We start from the raw sequence: 13,103 nt of genomic DNA, 5'->3' as shown, positions 1-13,103 counted from the left end.
ACCTAAACCTACAGAAGCACAATTTTCTTTGTTAGCTGCTAAATCTTGCAGACACCTCAACTTTGGCCCTGGTCTGACTGACTCATCTGTGGAAAATAAGTTTCATGTTACCCAGAAATTTATCTTCCACTCTTTTTCTCATCTCTATTTTCTTTTTGTCAAAAGTTAAGGCCACTGTTTGCATTAAATTAAATATTTAATTGTGTTTTTCTCATCACATTTGGTCTAAGGAGAAAAAGGCAAAGGGAATTCATATTTCTGATCAATACATTTTAATATGGCTGGGAATCAATCAGAATAAGTTGTACAAAACCAACTATGTTTGTATGAATCTGTGGCACACTAATCATTAGAGTGCTGGAGAATCCTACCAGGAGCTCACATTCTTTAACACTTCTTGACCACATTGGATGATTCTGGCCAAGAGAACAGACTTCTCCATCTGTTGGCCATAGAGGTAATTTTAGGAAACAGTCTAGGTCCCTCCTTACTTGGGAATTGGTTGTGAAGAACTCATCTCCAACCACTTTCCTCTGCCTGAGCCACAGGCAGAGCTGACCAAGGAGGAAGAAGTGAAATTCAGTTTTGTCCACTATTGCAGATGCTTCAGTTCTGAAGACCCAACTCATCCTCTGAGATCGGCCCATCCAAACCCCAGCCTCTGTACTTTCAGACTGTTCTGAAAAACAGAGGGGCCCTCTTCTCTTCCACGGAGAAAATTCAAACTTTGGCTCTTGCTGCTCATAAAGCATATGTTCATCATTGCCTGGACGTACATGATTCCACTGACAGATTGCTGCCATGCTGAGGCAAGAGGATCACATGTTGGAGAACAGCATGGGCAACTAAGTGAAATCTTGTCTCAAAAGAAGATTGGTGCTGGGAATGTAGTTCCATGGTAGAGTGCCATCGAGCTTTACCTTAGGTACCTATACATTTGTATCACCATTTTACATTTAAAGAAACGTAAAGTATACTTTTATTCATTAATTTTTCTTATAGTTCTACCTTTCCTCTTGACACTAAATCCTAGGATAAAGTGATGTGTGTGGTGTATAGCTATTGTTCTCCAAATGCAAGAAGGAATTTTTTGATTTTTGCTCAAATTTATTTATTCTTGGTTGGACACACAAGCACTTTTCCCCCCTCATTCATTCTAGAAGCTTAGAGCTTGTACACTGTTCACACTCTAATGTTTCTTTGGGGACAACTTTAATCATTTCTCTCCTTTCAGGTAAGACATTCAGACAATGTTGTTTCTTCTATCTCACATATACCTATTTCCATACCACTCTGTATATGGATTTCTACCGAGACTGGTATAGAATCCACTAAAGATTAGGTGGAACCTGCTGGGGGAATAGCAAGTCCCACAGGGCAAGCGTGTTGTAAAATATTTTTCCAGTAAAGTCACATCTGTGACCAGGTCACAATGTCAGTGTTGTGTGCCATGATCCTGAATGGCAGGAGGAGTCATAAAATATAAAGCAAAAGAGCCTGGAGAAATTTCCTTGGCTCTGATGCACTAGGAAAGTAGTGCTTACTTCCTGCCATTTGTTAATAATCCCTATGAAGAGCAGTGGTCCTCCATTCACACTTGTGTACATGAGGCACTTATAAGCTACAGTTCTAATAAGGTTAATAATTAAATATACTGCATGATAAAGGATGATAATGTGTCATAATATGAAGTAAGATTAACACAATTCTTTAACCCTATGGTATCTGAAAGAAAACAAACACAAGAATGATTCTAATAATTGAAAACATGTTTATGTTTTTACATAAGGAATATTTAAACCTCAATATAAAGTTCTGCTTAGGCATTAGTTGCCTATTTCCAAATGAAGATGCCTGCATTTCTGAAAATGTAGTAACAGAGTAAAATTCATGAGTATAATATGACATGTGTCTCCTTTTCTAAAATTTCTAAACATGTTCCATTTCAATGGCCCACACAAGGCCTGTTTGTCCTGGAATGTTTTCTTCTAGATGATTCCCACAATTGCTGCGAATGACTCATTTTGATCACCAAAAGAAAATGTCATCTATCAATTGCACCATCCCCTCCTTCTTATTCTCCTGCTCACTCCAGTTGCTCATTATGTATGTGAAGTGTGATTGAAATACACAGTGAATATTTAATTTAAAAGTTTATTAGCATAAAAGGCACATGGCCATTAATTCATACTTGCTCTTTCTTCAGTCTTGTGCTAGCATTTGTGCCACTATCTGAGCAGCTCTGGAAGTCCTCTGTCCTGAGTGTCTTTACAAGGTGTGATTAAAAAATACAATGAATGTTACTCCTTAGTGTCATCTGATGGAAATATAGGCTCAAAAAATTGCTCTATGTTTCCAGAAGCCTTACTCACCAAACATGGCACCATTTCAACTCTAGCTCACACCCAGAGTAAAAATAACCATGAAAGGTAAAAATTTTTATTAGCCAATGCAGTGCAGATAAAGACATTCATAAGAAAAGGCCTTCCAGAATTGCTTCAGAAAGATAGAAGAACAATGTGGTGTCTCTCAGATGTGGTAGAGTCTATGGGGTAAAATTAATGGCAAAGTATCTTCTATTGTAATTTGTTTTAATTTAAGCATTGACTATAGTTTTTATCACACCATATATATATAAATATAAATAAAATTTATGACACATATATTCACATAATATATATGACACACACATATATATAATACATTTTGTGTTTGTTTTTTAAAATACAAGTGGGTTCTCAATATGGTTCTCAGAATGCTCTTCAACTTGTGAGCTCAAGTGATTCTCACATCTTAGACTCAGAAATACCTGAAATTACAGAAGTCCACAACCATGCCTATCACATTTAACTATATTTTACCAAGACTGCATATTCTTGTGTCCTTTAGTTTTTCTTCACATACACTAGTTTGAAAACCTGCTTGGGGTCCTTTCCCATATCTACATCTTTCACAGCACTTGACTAGGATATTGACCCTAGAATAATTAGATTTACTATTCTCTCCATGATTTTGAATTGGAAGGATTCAAGTTCAAGGCCGCCCTTGGCTACTTAGACTTTACAGGAATTTTCTTCAAAATAAAGAAGGAAATTACAAAGGGGTATGGATGTATTTCAGTTTGAAGTCCTTGGGATCAACCCCATGGACTGCAAAAATAAATAGTTTCAAAAATCAAAGAAGAGACTAAGCAAACATAATAAAAATGCAATTAGATATTATTGGAGGAAAAAATATATCCAGAAGAACTTTACATTATAATGATGATGGCTATATGTTGTACTGAATGTTAAACTACTACACAAAGAAGTAAAAGCCATTGGTTCATTAAAATGAAACCCATATTGCTATTTAACATTTCTCTAAACAAATGGTGCTGATTAACCTCAGGGTCCTCCATGTATTTCAGAAAAAAAAATACATTATTAAATTAAATTTAAGAAGGATTTTTACTTCTAGTATATATTTTATCTTTGAATTTAGTCCAAGAATGTCTATCTACCCTTAATAAAATAATATAACACTTGGGGGCAAAAATGCAGGCCAGCAACCCTGCACCAGAGGCCAAGATGAAGACCTCCATGGCCACCATGACCTTCCCCCTGAGGCTATGGTACACAGGGAGGAAGGTGACCCACACACTGCAGAACACCGGCATGCTGAAGGTCAGGAACTTGGCTTCATTGAAGGTGTCCAGCAGGTTCCGGGCCAGGAAAGCCACAGTGAATCTCACCAGGGCCAGGGAGCCCAAGTATCCCAGGACACAGTAGAAGGCAGTGAGCAAGCCCTTGTCGCACACAATGATGATGTGGCCATGTTCAGAGTGAGCATCTGTGTCAATGTGGGGTGGATTAGTGCCCATGCAGACTCCACAGTGAGTTGGATCAGGCAGCAAAGGGGAATGATGTAGTTATGTGCCCCTGATACCAACAACTGCCTCATCCTTCTGCCTGGAGCAGTGATCTTAAAGGCCAGCACCACAGCGACAGTTTTGGCCAAGACGGTGGAAACAGCCACAGTGAACACAACTCCAAATGTGGTCTGCTTGAGGATGCAGGTGGCTGTGTTGGGATGGCCAACAAAGAGTAAGGAGCAGAGAAAGCAGAAGATGAGGGAGATGAGTAGGATGTAATTGAGATTTCAGTTGTTGGCTTTGACAATGGGAGTGTCTTGATGTTTCACAAAGAGCCCAAGAACAGCAGCTGTGAGGACAGTGAGACTCAGGACAGTACCAGCCAGAGCCTTCCCCATGGGATCTTCAAAAGTCAGAAATGTCACAGACTTTTCAATGCAATGGTTTTGCTGAGTGTTGGCATACTGATGATCTGGACACTTCATACACTGCTCCCTATCTAGTGTGAAATGCAAACTGTTATCATTCCAAATTTATTCTTTCACATTATTTACATCTCTTCCCCAATGCAGAAATTCACTGGAACAGTTGATGTGAATTGTCCTACTTTGCTTTTCTGGGCATTAAGTAAAAAATTACATAGACCGTAATTTGCAATTAGTACCAATCAGCTTCTTCATGGTGAAGAGAACCAAACAAATTTTTCCTCATTGTATATCTACTTTAGCCATCACAGTATTTTTCTCTTCTCACTGAATAATTAAAGACCTACCTTTCTAAACTAAACCTCTGTAAACAATGGTCTTGGGATTCAGTCAAGGAAAAAAATATAGGGAGGATTACTCACCATATTTTTTATTAAGATCTAGGGAACCAAATATGACCAATTCTGCTCAAGGTCAAGCATAGTAAGTTCCTTCATTTTCTACAATTATCATTTTTATCCCAAGTGTAATGGAATTTTTGATTACAACTAGATTGAATTGATAGACAAATTGGATGAGTACATATAAAAATCTTTTCATTACTGAGTCTTCAGTCATAAATATACTTTTACAACCACAGGTTTTACTTCCTTTGGTCTAAACTCTTTTCAATAATTTATTGGTAGAATCATTCAAAACCTTAACAGACTTTATTGATGAATATTTCTAAACTTAAGATATAATAAATATCATCTTTTAAATTTTCATTTTGAATAGCTTATGAGTGAGATATAAATATAATATTTGTGTATTAACCTTATATTTGTTCAGCACTACATTCAATTGTTTATGTTTATTTACCTATTTCTTACCCTTATACATAAGTATAGTCACAAAATAATACATCATATTTTTTGGGTAATGGAATTAATATGAGAAGTGAAAAAATGGAAACAAAATATTTCCATTAAATATTTGTTTTATATATTTTATGACAATATTTCTTTAGTCAAGACCTCCAGCATATTTTCAAGTAGAAGTGATGATATGGAACATGCTTGTCTCATTTTTTATTTCAATATTAAACTAGAATACATGATAATTCCTTTAGCATTGTTTATATCTAATTAATGTAATTAAGACACTTTCTACTCCCATTTTAGCAATGGTTGATTTGCCATTTCTTCTTTATAAATCATGGAAAGATGTTTAATTTTAGGATGTTTTCTCATTTCTGAGACTATTGCCTATTCCACATACTATTACCAGAACTTATATTATGTACATTAAGTATAGTCACAATATAACCTCCCTAAAAATACCTCTAAGCTAAGAATAAGAAATGTGAATTTAGTAAAAGATGGAAAACCTATAAGGGTTTTTTCTGAAACTTGCACTGTAAAGTGTGGTTAGCAAAGTGTATCTTGTTTCATAAAATAAAATGCGTTTTCCAAAGTTTTGTTTTTCCAACTTTCTAAAGTAAATTTATATGATATGCCACTGAATGCTTCTAAAGTTCAATGACAAAAATATTTACAGCTCAATAATTGTGGAAGAAATAATTGGGAATTCAATTTTGATAATTGACATGATACTATGGGAGAACTTATTTTTTCTTTGGAAAGTTAACTGTATTTAAATTTGTAAGTTTTATTACATTTTCAAATAGCTTAATGTGATATTATTTATATATTTTTGTAGATTTTCTCTATATCTGTAAAATAGACTATATATTGTTTTATGAATTTGTGTTGTTTCTCTTTCTACTTGATGCATCTTTTTAAGGATTATCTAATATTTTTCAGTAGAATAAACATTAATCTCTTATTCTATTTCTTTTTGTTTAGTTTTCTCTTTTTATCCTTTGCCCAGACTTTTTGAGATAGTGGTTTCTCTGAATGTTGGCATACTGATGATCTGGACATGTCACACACTGCTCCATATCTAGTGAGAAATTCAAATTATTGTCACTGCAATTTTAGTTTTTCCTTCCTATTCCCAGCCCTTACCATAAGACGCTCATGGTTAGCTGAGGCAAGTTTCTCTTTTTTTTTGTAAATATGTAAAAATATTATGTAAGAATCGTTACTTATTGATACTGGCCATCTTATTTATGATCTCATGGATGACACTTTATTGTCCTTATTAATCTGGCACATTCATAGCAGCATTTCTTTCTTTTCACAAAGTAGAATGCCTTCTGTACCTAAAATAAATCTCTGTAGGTGTTGTCCTAGGTTTTCTTTCACTCTCCAAGAAATTATTGACAAACCACCATAATCTGACAAGTTCTGTGAAGCAGGTATTGCCAGTAGTACTTAACATCAGGATGTGTATGAATTGTCACCCTATAAAAGGTTGTGAGTTTCACTAAAAGACATAATTGAAGGGCCGGGGATTTAGCTCAGTGGCAATGTGCCTGCCTCGCAAGTACAAGGTCCTGAGTTCAATCCCCAGGACCACACAAACACACAAAAAATACCCCCAAAACTGAATATTTACCAAAACTGCTTAGAATAACACATCAACTTGCTAAGTAATGACATTTTTCCAAAATTGAATCTTCTATCCACAAGAATGTTTTATTCACAATTTATTTCAGTTTATTTGCTATAAATTTTTTTCTTTCATTTCTAACCACTAGATGTCCAAACATTACACGAATTTTTGAGCAGTACTTAACACTTTAAATATATTTTAAATTTTTTGAATGTTTTGTAAGTTAGACACATAAGTAATTTAACATAAATCACTCAGTCACTGCAAAGTAAATTAATTAATTCATTAATATCATATACATACCACTAATATTGAAAAATAATATCAGTTATACTAAATCTTTACTGAGAATTTCATATTTTAATTTTCCCCCAAAATTGTAATTGAGTAGAAGTAGTCAAATGAATTCCTATCACATTCTTGATTTTATTAATATTATGTTTGCTTTGCATTCTGTACATTATTTATGGAACTAAGATGGTTTCCTCCTACTTCTAATTTTGTAAGCATCATTATTGTCATTGTTTATTTCTAAATTATCAAAAGGTGCTCAATTTTGTTGGTTTTTCTTTAGTTATTTAATTTCTATTTTATGGGAAACAACTGCATTGAATTATGTTGCAAAAAGCAAATCTAGTTATGATGTAGCCTCTATCACAGATTGGAGTTTTCTTTAAGCAGAGTAGTGTGAAATTTGTTTTATTAGTGACATTTTTGGCAATGACTGCCAAACTATCCCCTCATACAAAATGAATATTTTTTCACTTTTACTTAATATGCTCAGTATTAGTATGTTTTTGAATGCTTATCAATTTTTCCAGTGAGGCTACAAGTACCATAAAAATTCTAGGAAAATATTAATTTATAAGCTCATATTGCTAACACATATGGTACTGTGGATATTTTTTATTTTTTCCTTAGGATTATTTGGCTATTTTCTTGTGAATTTCTAAATTTCAAGCACATTTTCATAGATTGAAATAAATTTGTAGTAATTAAATTTTATCATTCTGCAAATTTTTCTTTCTGATCAAATTTATTAAAGGTTATAAGGGTTGTTTTTTCCTTGAATCAAGTGTGCGCTTAAAATTTGTTTTCTACATCTATATATTTTCTTAAAATTTCCTGTCATAATATTTTTTGTCTCTCATTTTAGTTTAGTGGAATTAGTGCTTTTTGGCTAGTTTCTGATAAAAATCTCTAAATGTAGGATTTCATGCTTTCTTTATTGAAATATACATAATAGGATATAAGTATATACCAGGTAAATATTTCTCTCTAATGATAGTTTTACCTTCAATCCAAGAGTTTGGTAGGTAAAATTCTCAAAGACAATTTCTGTTTTAGTATTACATGCTATATTTATATTTATTTATATAATAACTGTGTAAATTTTTATGATATTAATTTTATATGATATGTATTTTTAATACTGAAGACTGCATTTCTTAAACCAGAAGCAGATAGTGTGGATGTATTCTTCTCTACGTGTGCACATGGAATGTATATATCTAAAAACACCATACACCCAATCTGAGTATACTGCATGTTACACTATATAATCAATCTCATTATATTTCAAAATTAATTCAAAATTATGCAAAATATTGTGAAATTAAAATATGTAACAGTTAAAAATTTAAAATATGCAGCACAGAGGTGATTTTACCAAGCCAAGGTTTATTATCAAAAATTCAACTATTTCCAAAGTGACAATTTTGTTGTTCAAAAATATTCAATATGGGTTTTCTTTACCATTTCTGCACCATGGCCCAAAACCCATCTGCATATTCTCCATTCTTTCATAATATTGAAACTCATTTTATGTACTTCACCTATTATACAAATTAGAGATATTCCATGATCTCCATTTCTGTTGATCATATCAACAATTTAACACCCTACACCCATCTGATATAATACAGAGTGAAAAAAAGTTTATAAAACACAGATAAAAATGTAGACTTGATCATTTATTACATCCTACACTCTTTGCAGATATAAATCTTGAAGCTCATGGCATTAACCATAATTCATATGAATATGTAATTATTAATTCAAAAGTATGGACAATGTTAAAATTTTAAACATTGTGACAGTAAAAGACAGGTTGGTATTAATTTCCCTTAATATACCCTCCTTTACTTTCAAAGCACTTTTTCCATAATTCTTGCAGCTTTGTGAATTGGTTCAGAAAGTCTTTTTTTGTGTCTCTATGAGATGTGATCAAATATTCAGTGAACTCTGCAGTTAAGTACAGAAAAGTAGGCTGTAGAACACTATGGTGCATCCTCATCCACCTGTTCACTGGATTTGCCACAGTGCTCCCTCTGGCTCTTCCCCAAAGTCACAATGACAAGAAAGATAAACATTTTGAAGATGTTACAGCCTAACAGTGCAAATAAATATGCTTATTAAAACCTGTTGCAAAAAGTGGCAGAAATTATGGGATAAGTGTGTTCAAAGTAAGCAAGAGTGTTTTAAGAGAAATTAATGACAATGCATCTTTTACAGTCATTTTTTAAAATTAAATGCACAGTTTATGGAATACACCCCAAGATGCAGTCCCCTTAATCTCCTATAAATTGCAGGAGAGCAAGGATAAAAAGCCAAGGATTGAGCATAAACTTGCTCTTCACCATTGCATACCTCTTACACACACACAATCCCTCTAGCACTTGTGTCAAGAGACATGCTACGTTACTGAGAAACTAAGGATCTGGAATTTGATTGTCTTTGAGGAGATCTAAATGAAGTTTCAAAAAGAAGTGTTGGTACTTAATAATATTCTGTTAAAATAGTGATGGAGGTGAAAGAGAAGCAACTTTGGGGAGTAAAAGAGGGTTTTCAGGCATTTATCTCATTTTTTATTCTTTTAAAATATTTTTATCTTTGTAGTTCATGGAGTTTACAATCATCTCTGGGAGCAGTGACATGTACATACTACAGCTAGTTTCTTTTTTGTAATCACCTTCCCCTTTCATGTCCCTCCTCCTTCCTCATCCTATTGCCCTACCCTCTTTTTCATACATGTTGCTATTATTTGTCTTAGTTCATATTATGACATATAGTGTTTATTAGGATCCTGGGCATGGCATGTCTTTATTCTTCTAATTTCCTGTTGAGAATACAGTACTTTCTTTTATCTTTGTTTCTGTGGAACTGAAGACAAATCCCAGGGCCTTCACACTGTATCACATTCCAGAATTTTGTGATTTTTGATTTTGTAAAATTATCTCACTAAATCATTAAGCTGTCCCAGATAGAGTTCAAACTCAATCATACTGCCCCAGCCTCTCAGAGTGCTGGGATAACAGACATGCACCACCCTAATGGGCTGGGAACATCATGCTTTCAATGAGTCTAGAAAAATATATAAAGGCACCAGGTGTGGTGGCACATGCCTATATTCCCAACTTCTGGAAGCTATAGGAGGTGGATCAAAAGTTTTAGGTGAGCCTGAGAAACTTAGTGAGATTTTTTCCTAAGCATAATAAATTTAAAAGAAATGGGGATGTCGCCCGGTGGTAGAATGTGTCTATATCACATTCCCAGGAAAGCAAAAGAAAAAAATCTCAGAAATAGCTCAGGGGATAGAGAGTGTGGTTTATGAAAGGGTAATATTACAGAGGTAAATTGCTCAATAAAGGAAGAAAGAATTTGCCTTTGCTCTTCAGTTCAAAATTATATTCTTTTCTTCGAGTTATGTGAAGCCAAAGAAAGCATGACAATTGGTTGAGAAGATTTACTCTTACCTGTTTCATTGGCAATCTCATTCTTTGGGCAAGGGGTGCAATCAAAACAACAGGCAGGTTTTCCCTCCTGAGGGGATTTCCTGAATCCAGGACTGCAGCTCTCACTGCATACAGAGCAGGGAGTCTGGGGACAATCAGATGAGTGTTGGCACCTTCTCTAAATTTTACTTAACCTTTCACAATCATAGTAACAAACAATTTTTATAAATGCATAAAGTCATATATTTACTTGAATCCCATACTTAATGATAAAAACATGAATATTGACTAAAATATGGTTGAGTAAATGAGCTTTATTCCCATTCAACAGAAATTAGAGAAATAAGAAAATGCTTAGCATTGAAAGGCAAACTGTTATTCCATTTGTGACCATTTGTGACCAGGGGTGGGGCACAAAATACAGAGAATTTCATTTATTTATGTCTAATGAAATGTCATGGAATGAGTTATGTGCAGATCCAAGTTACCTCAGTAATTCCTGCAGCCCACTCTACCATCTCCTCAGACACAGACAGCTGCTGACCAAGTGGAGCATGAGGGGAAAACCCTCCAACTTTCACCCTGAGTCTAACGCCTTCTGGAAAGTTCCACAAGTTGAGAATATCATACTTTGTACCCATTTTATTTGCCTTGTCTAAGTTTACTTGTTCTCCAGTGGGACTGTTGAACTGGAGGTCCTTCAGAAAGGGGTGGAGCTGAAAAGGATGAATAATCCTATGATGAATTGCATCCCAATGTTAAGAAACAAAACCTGAATATGGGACAGTCGCTAATTTTCTTTACTCCTTGTTTCATAGTGGAAGCTCAACACAGGCAACAAATGAAGTGGAATAAATTAAATATCACAATGTTTCTAAAATGTCAGCTTGAAGAGAAGATATTTAAACAAAACCCATGTAAATATACGATTTGCATGGGTAGCAACACTGTCTAATCAGAATTTTGTGATTGTTCCCACAGCATTTATGTGCAAAATGAAGTTATCAATCCAAAATGGTTATAGAATAAAATGCAAATTTTATATAAAACATCCACTGCAATATTTGCCACATTTAGGTACACAAGTAAATTATATATGTAAATATTCATATATATTCATATATGATATATAATATTCATATATATTCATGCTTTCTCTTTTAAACTGCAAAGGTAAAGTTTTCATCTTTTGATGGAAAATATGATTAGATAGAATATTAACATCTTTTCCAAGCACAGCAATGATCTTGATTCATTTCCGGGTCAAAATTTTATCTGAAAAATAAAATTAATACAGAATCTTTGGGTTTTTCAGGAAAAGATTTTTGTTAACTGGATTTGAGCACTTGTAGAAAGTTCTATAAGATGATCATGATAACAGGGCCTGCCTCACAATAAAAATACATTACCTGCCAGGGGAAGAACACCGTAGTGTCCTCACTTCCCATCAGTTGCATTTCACCTGGTTGAAGAAGCATCTCTTGCAGGGCGTACGCTACCAAATACACAGCATTGTATGCGTTGTAGCTCCCGTCGCTCATGGCAGTGTCGAAACGATTTGCAGGCAGCCATTCCAGAGCAGTGGAAATTCCGGAACCCATACAGAGTGAGGAAAGTGTCTTCTGGGTATTTGAATGGGGTAGCTGTCTGGATAAACTCATTAAAACCGGAAATCTCCTCATAGTGGTGTGTAAAAATGAGACTCTCATGGAATGAATCAAGGATAAAATTTCTCCCAGACAATTCAGCATGCCATTGAGTGTTTGTCACCCAGACTCTCCATGTCACTAGATGTACCCTGACCTGATAGTTTATATCATTTAGACTGTCAGTATCATAATAAATGATAACCACATTTACAGGTGATGTTTCTCTGCTCAGGAAATCTTGCAGCTTTGGACTCCAGAGGTATGACGCAATAGCATTTTTGATCATTTTTACAAATGCTACACAGACTCCATTCTTGTCCATCTCTCCCCTCACATCTGAGAGAAATCGAAAACCATTCTGACCTGCTGTGATGACCAGTCCCACCCAGGTCCAGTGGAAATGAAGCATCGAGGACACCATGCCAAGGGCCAGAGATTCATCCTTTGAGGCCATCTGATGGACAGAAGGAAACTATTTTCACTGAACTCAGGATCAAAACCACCAAAGATAAGCTAAAAGGAAAAGAAAAGTGAAAGTTTTGTGAAGCAAGTTGACGCAAAGCACAACCTTAGGCCTGAAGAGCACTGAAAAATATCTGAAAATTGTACAAGGAAATATTCATTATCCCATCTATTTAATCATCTCACTTCATAAGTGTCCTGTTTTAGAAAATAACTGAGCAGACTCTGAGTTCAGGAAATCCTTAATTTCCTCTGTACCTCCTTCATGATGTACATAAAGAGAATATGGGTAATTGACAAATCTCAGTGTGTTACATTTTGAGGTTGTACAATTTGTGCATAACATAAACCCAGTCCATCCATTGACCATCCTTAGGAACTGAACCTGAAACTGTCCACTAATGTGGCATTATTTGATCCTACCCTATTTACCCTGTCTCACCTGTGGAAATTTGTAGAGTTCCAGCAAAGGTCCAATTTG

The 13,103-nt window shown here is 34.7% G+C and overlaps 1 pseudogene across 1 annotated transcript; it reads right to left on the bottom strand.

Annotated features, from left to right (window-relative positions):
• Positions 1-1,676: 1,676 nt before the first annotated feature.
• On the bottom strand, positions 1,677-12,667 carry LOC147828166 (vomeronasal type-2 receptor 116-like; annotated as a pseudogene). The gene is made up of 4 exons (XR_015451208.1): positions 11,921-12,667; positions 11,000-11,227; positions 10,533-10,656; positions 1,677-4,352 (listed from the first exon to the last, which is right to left on the bottom strand). The product of XR_015451208.1 is annotated as a vomeronasal type-2 receptor 116-like (transcript).
• Positions 12,668-13,103: the final 436 nt, after the last annotated feature.

This window comes from Heterocephalus glaber, unplaced genomic scaffold (assembly GCF_053883595.1).
Source record: "Heterocephalus glaber isolate CG9 unplaced genomic scaffold, H.glaber_assembly_v1.0 deba00001244, whole genome shotgun sequence".
Classification (NCBI taxonomy): Eukaryota; Metazoa; Chordata; class Mammalia; order Rodentia; family Bathyergidae; genus Heterocephalus; species Heterocephalus glaber.
Note: the sequence above shows the minus strand (reverse complement) of the source record. Positions and strands in the feature narration are given on the sequence as shown.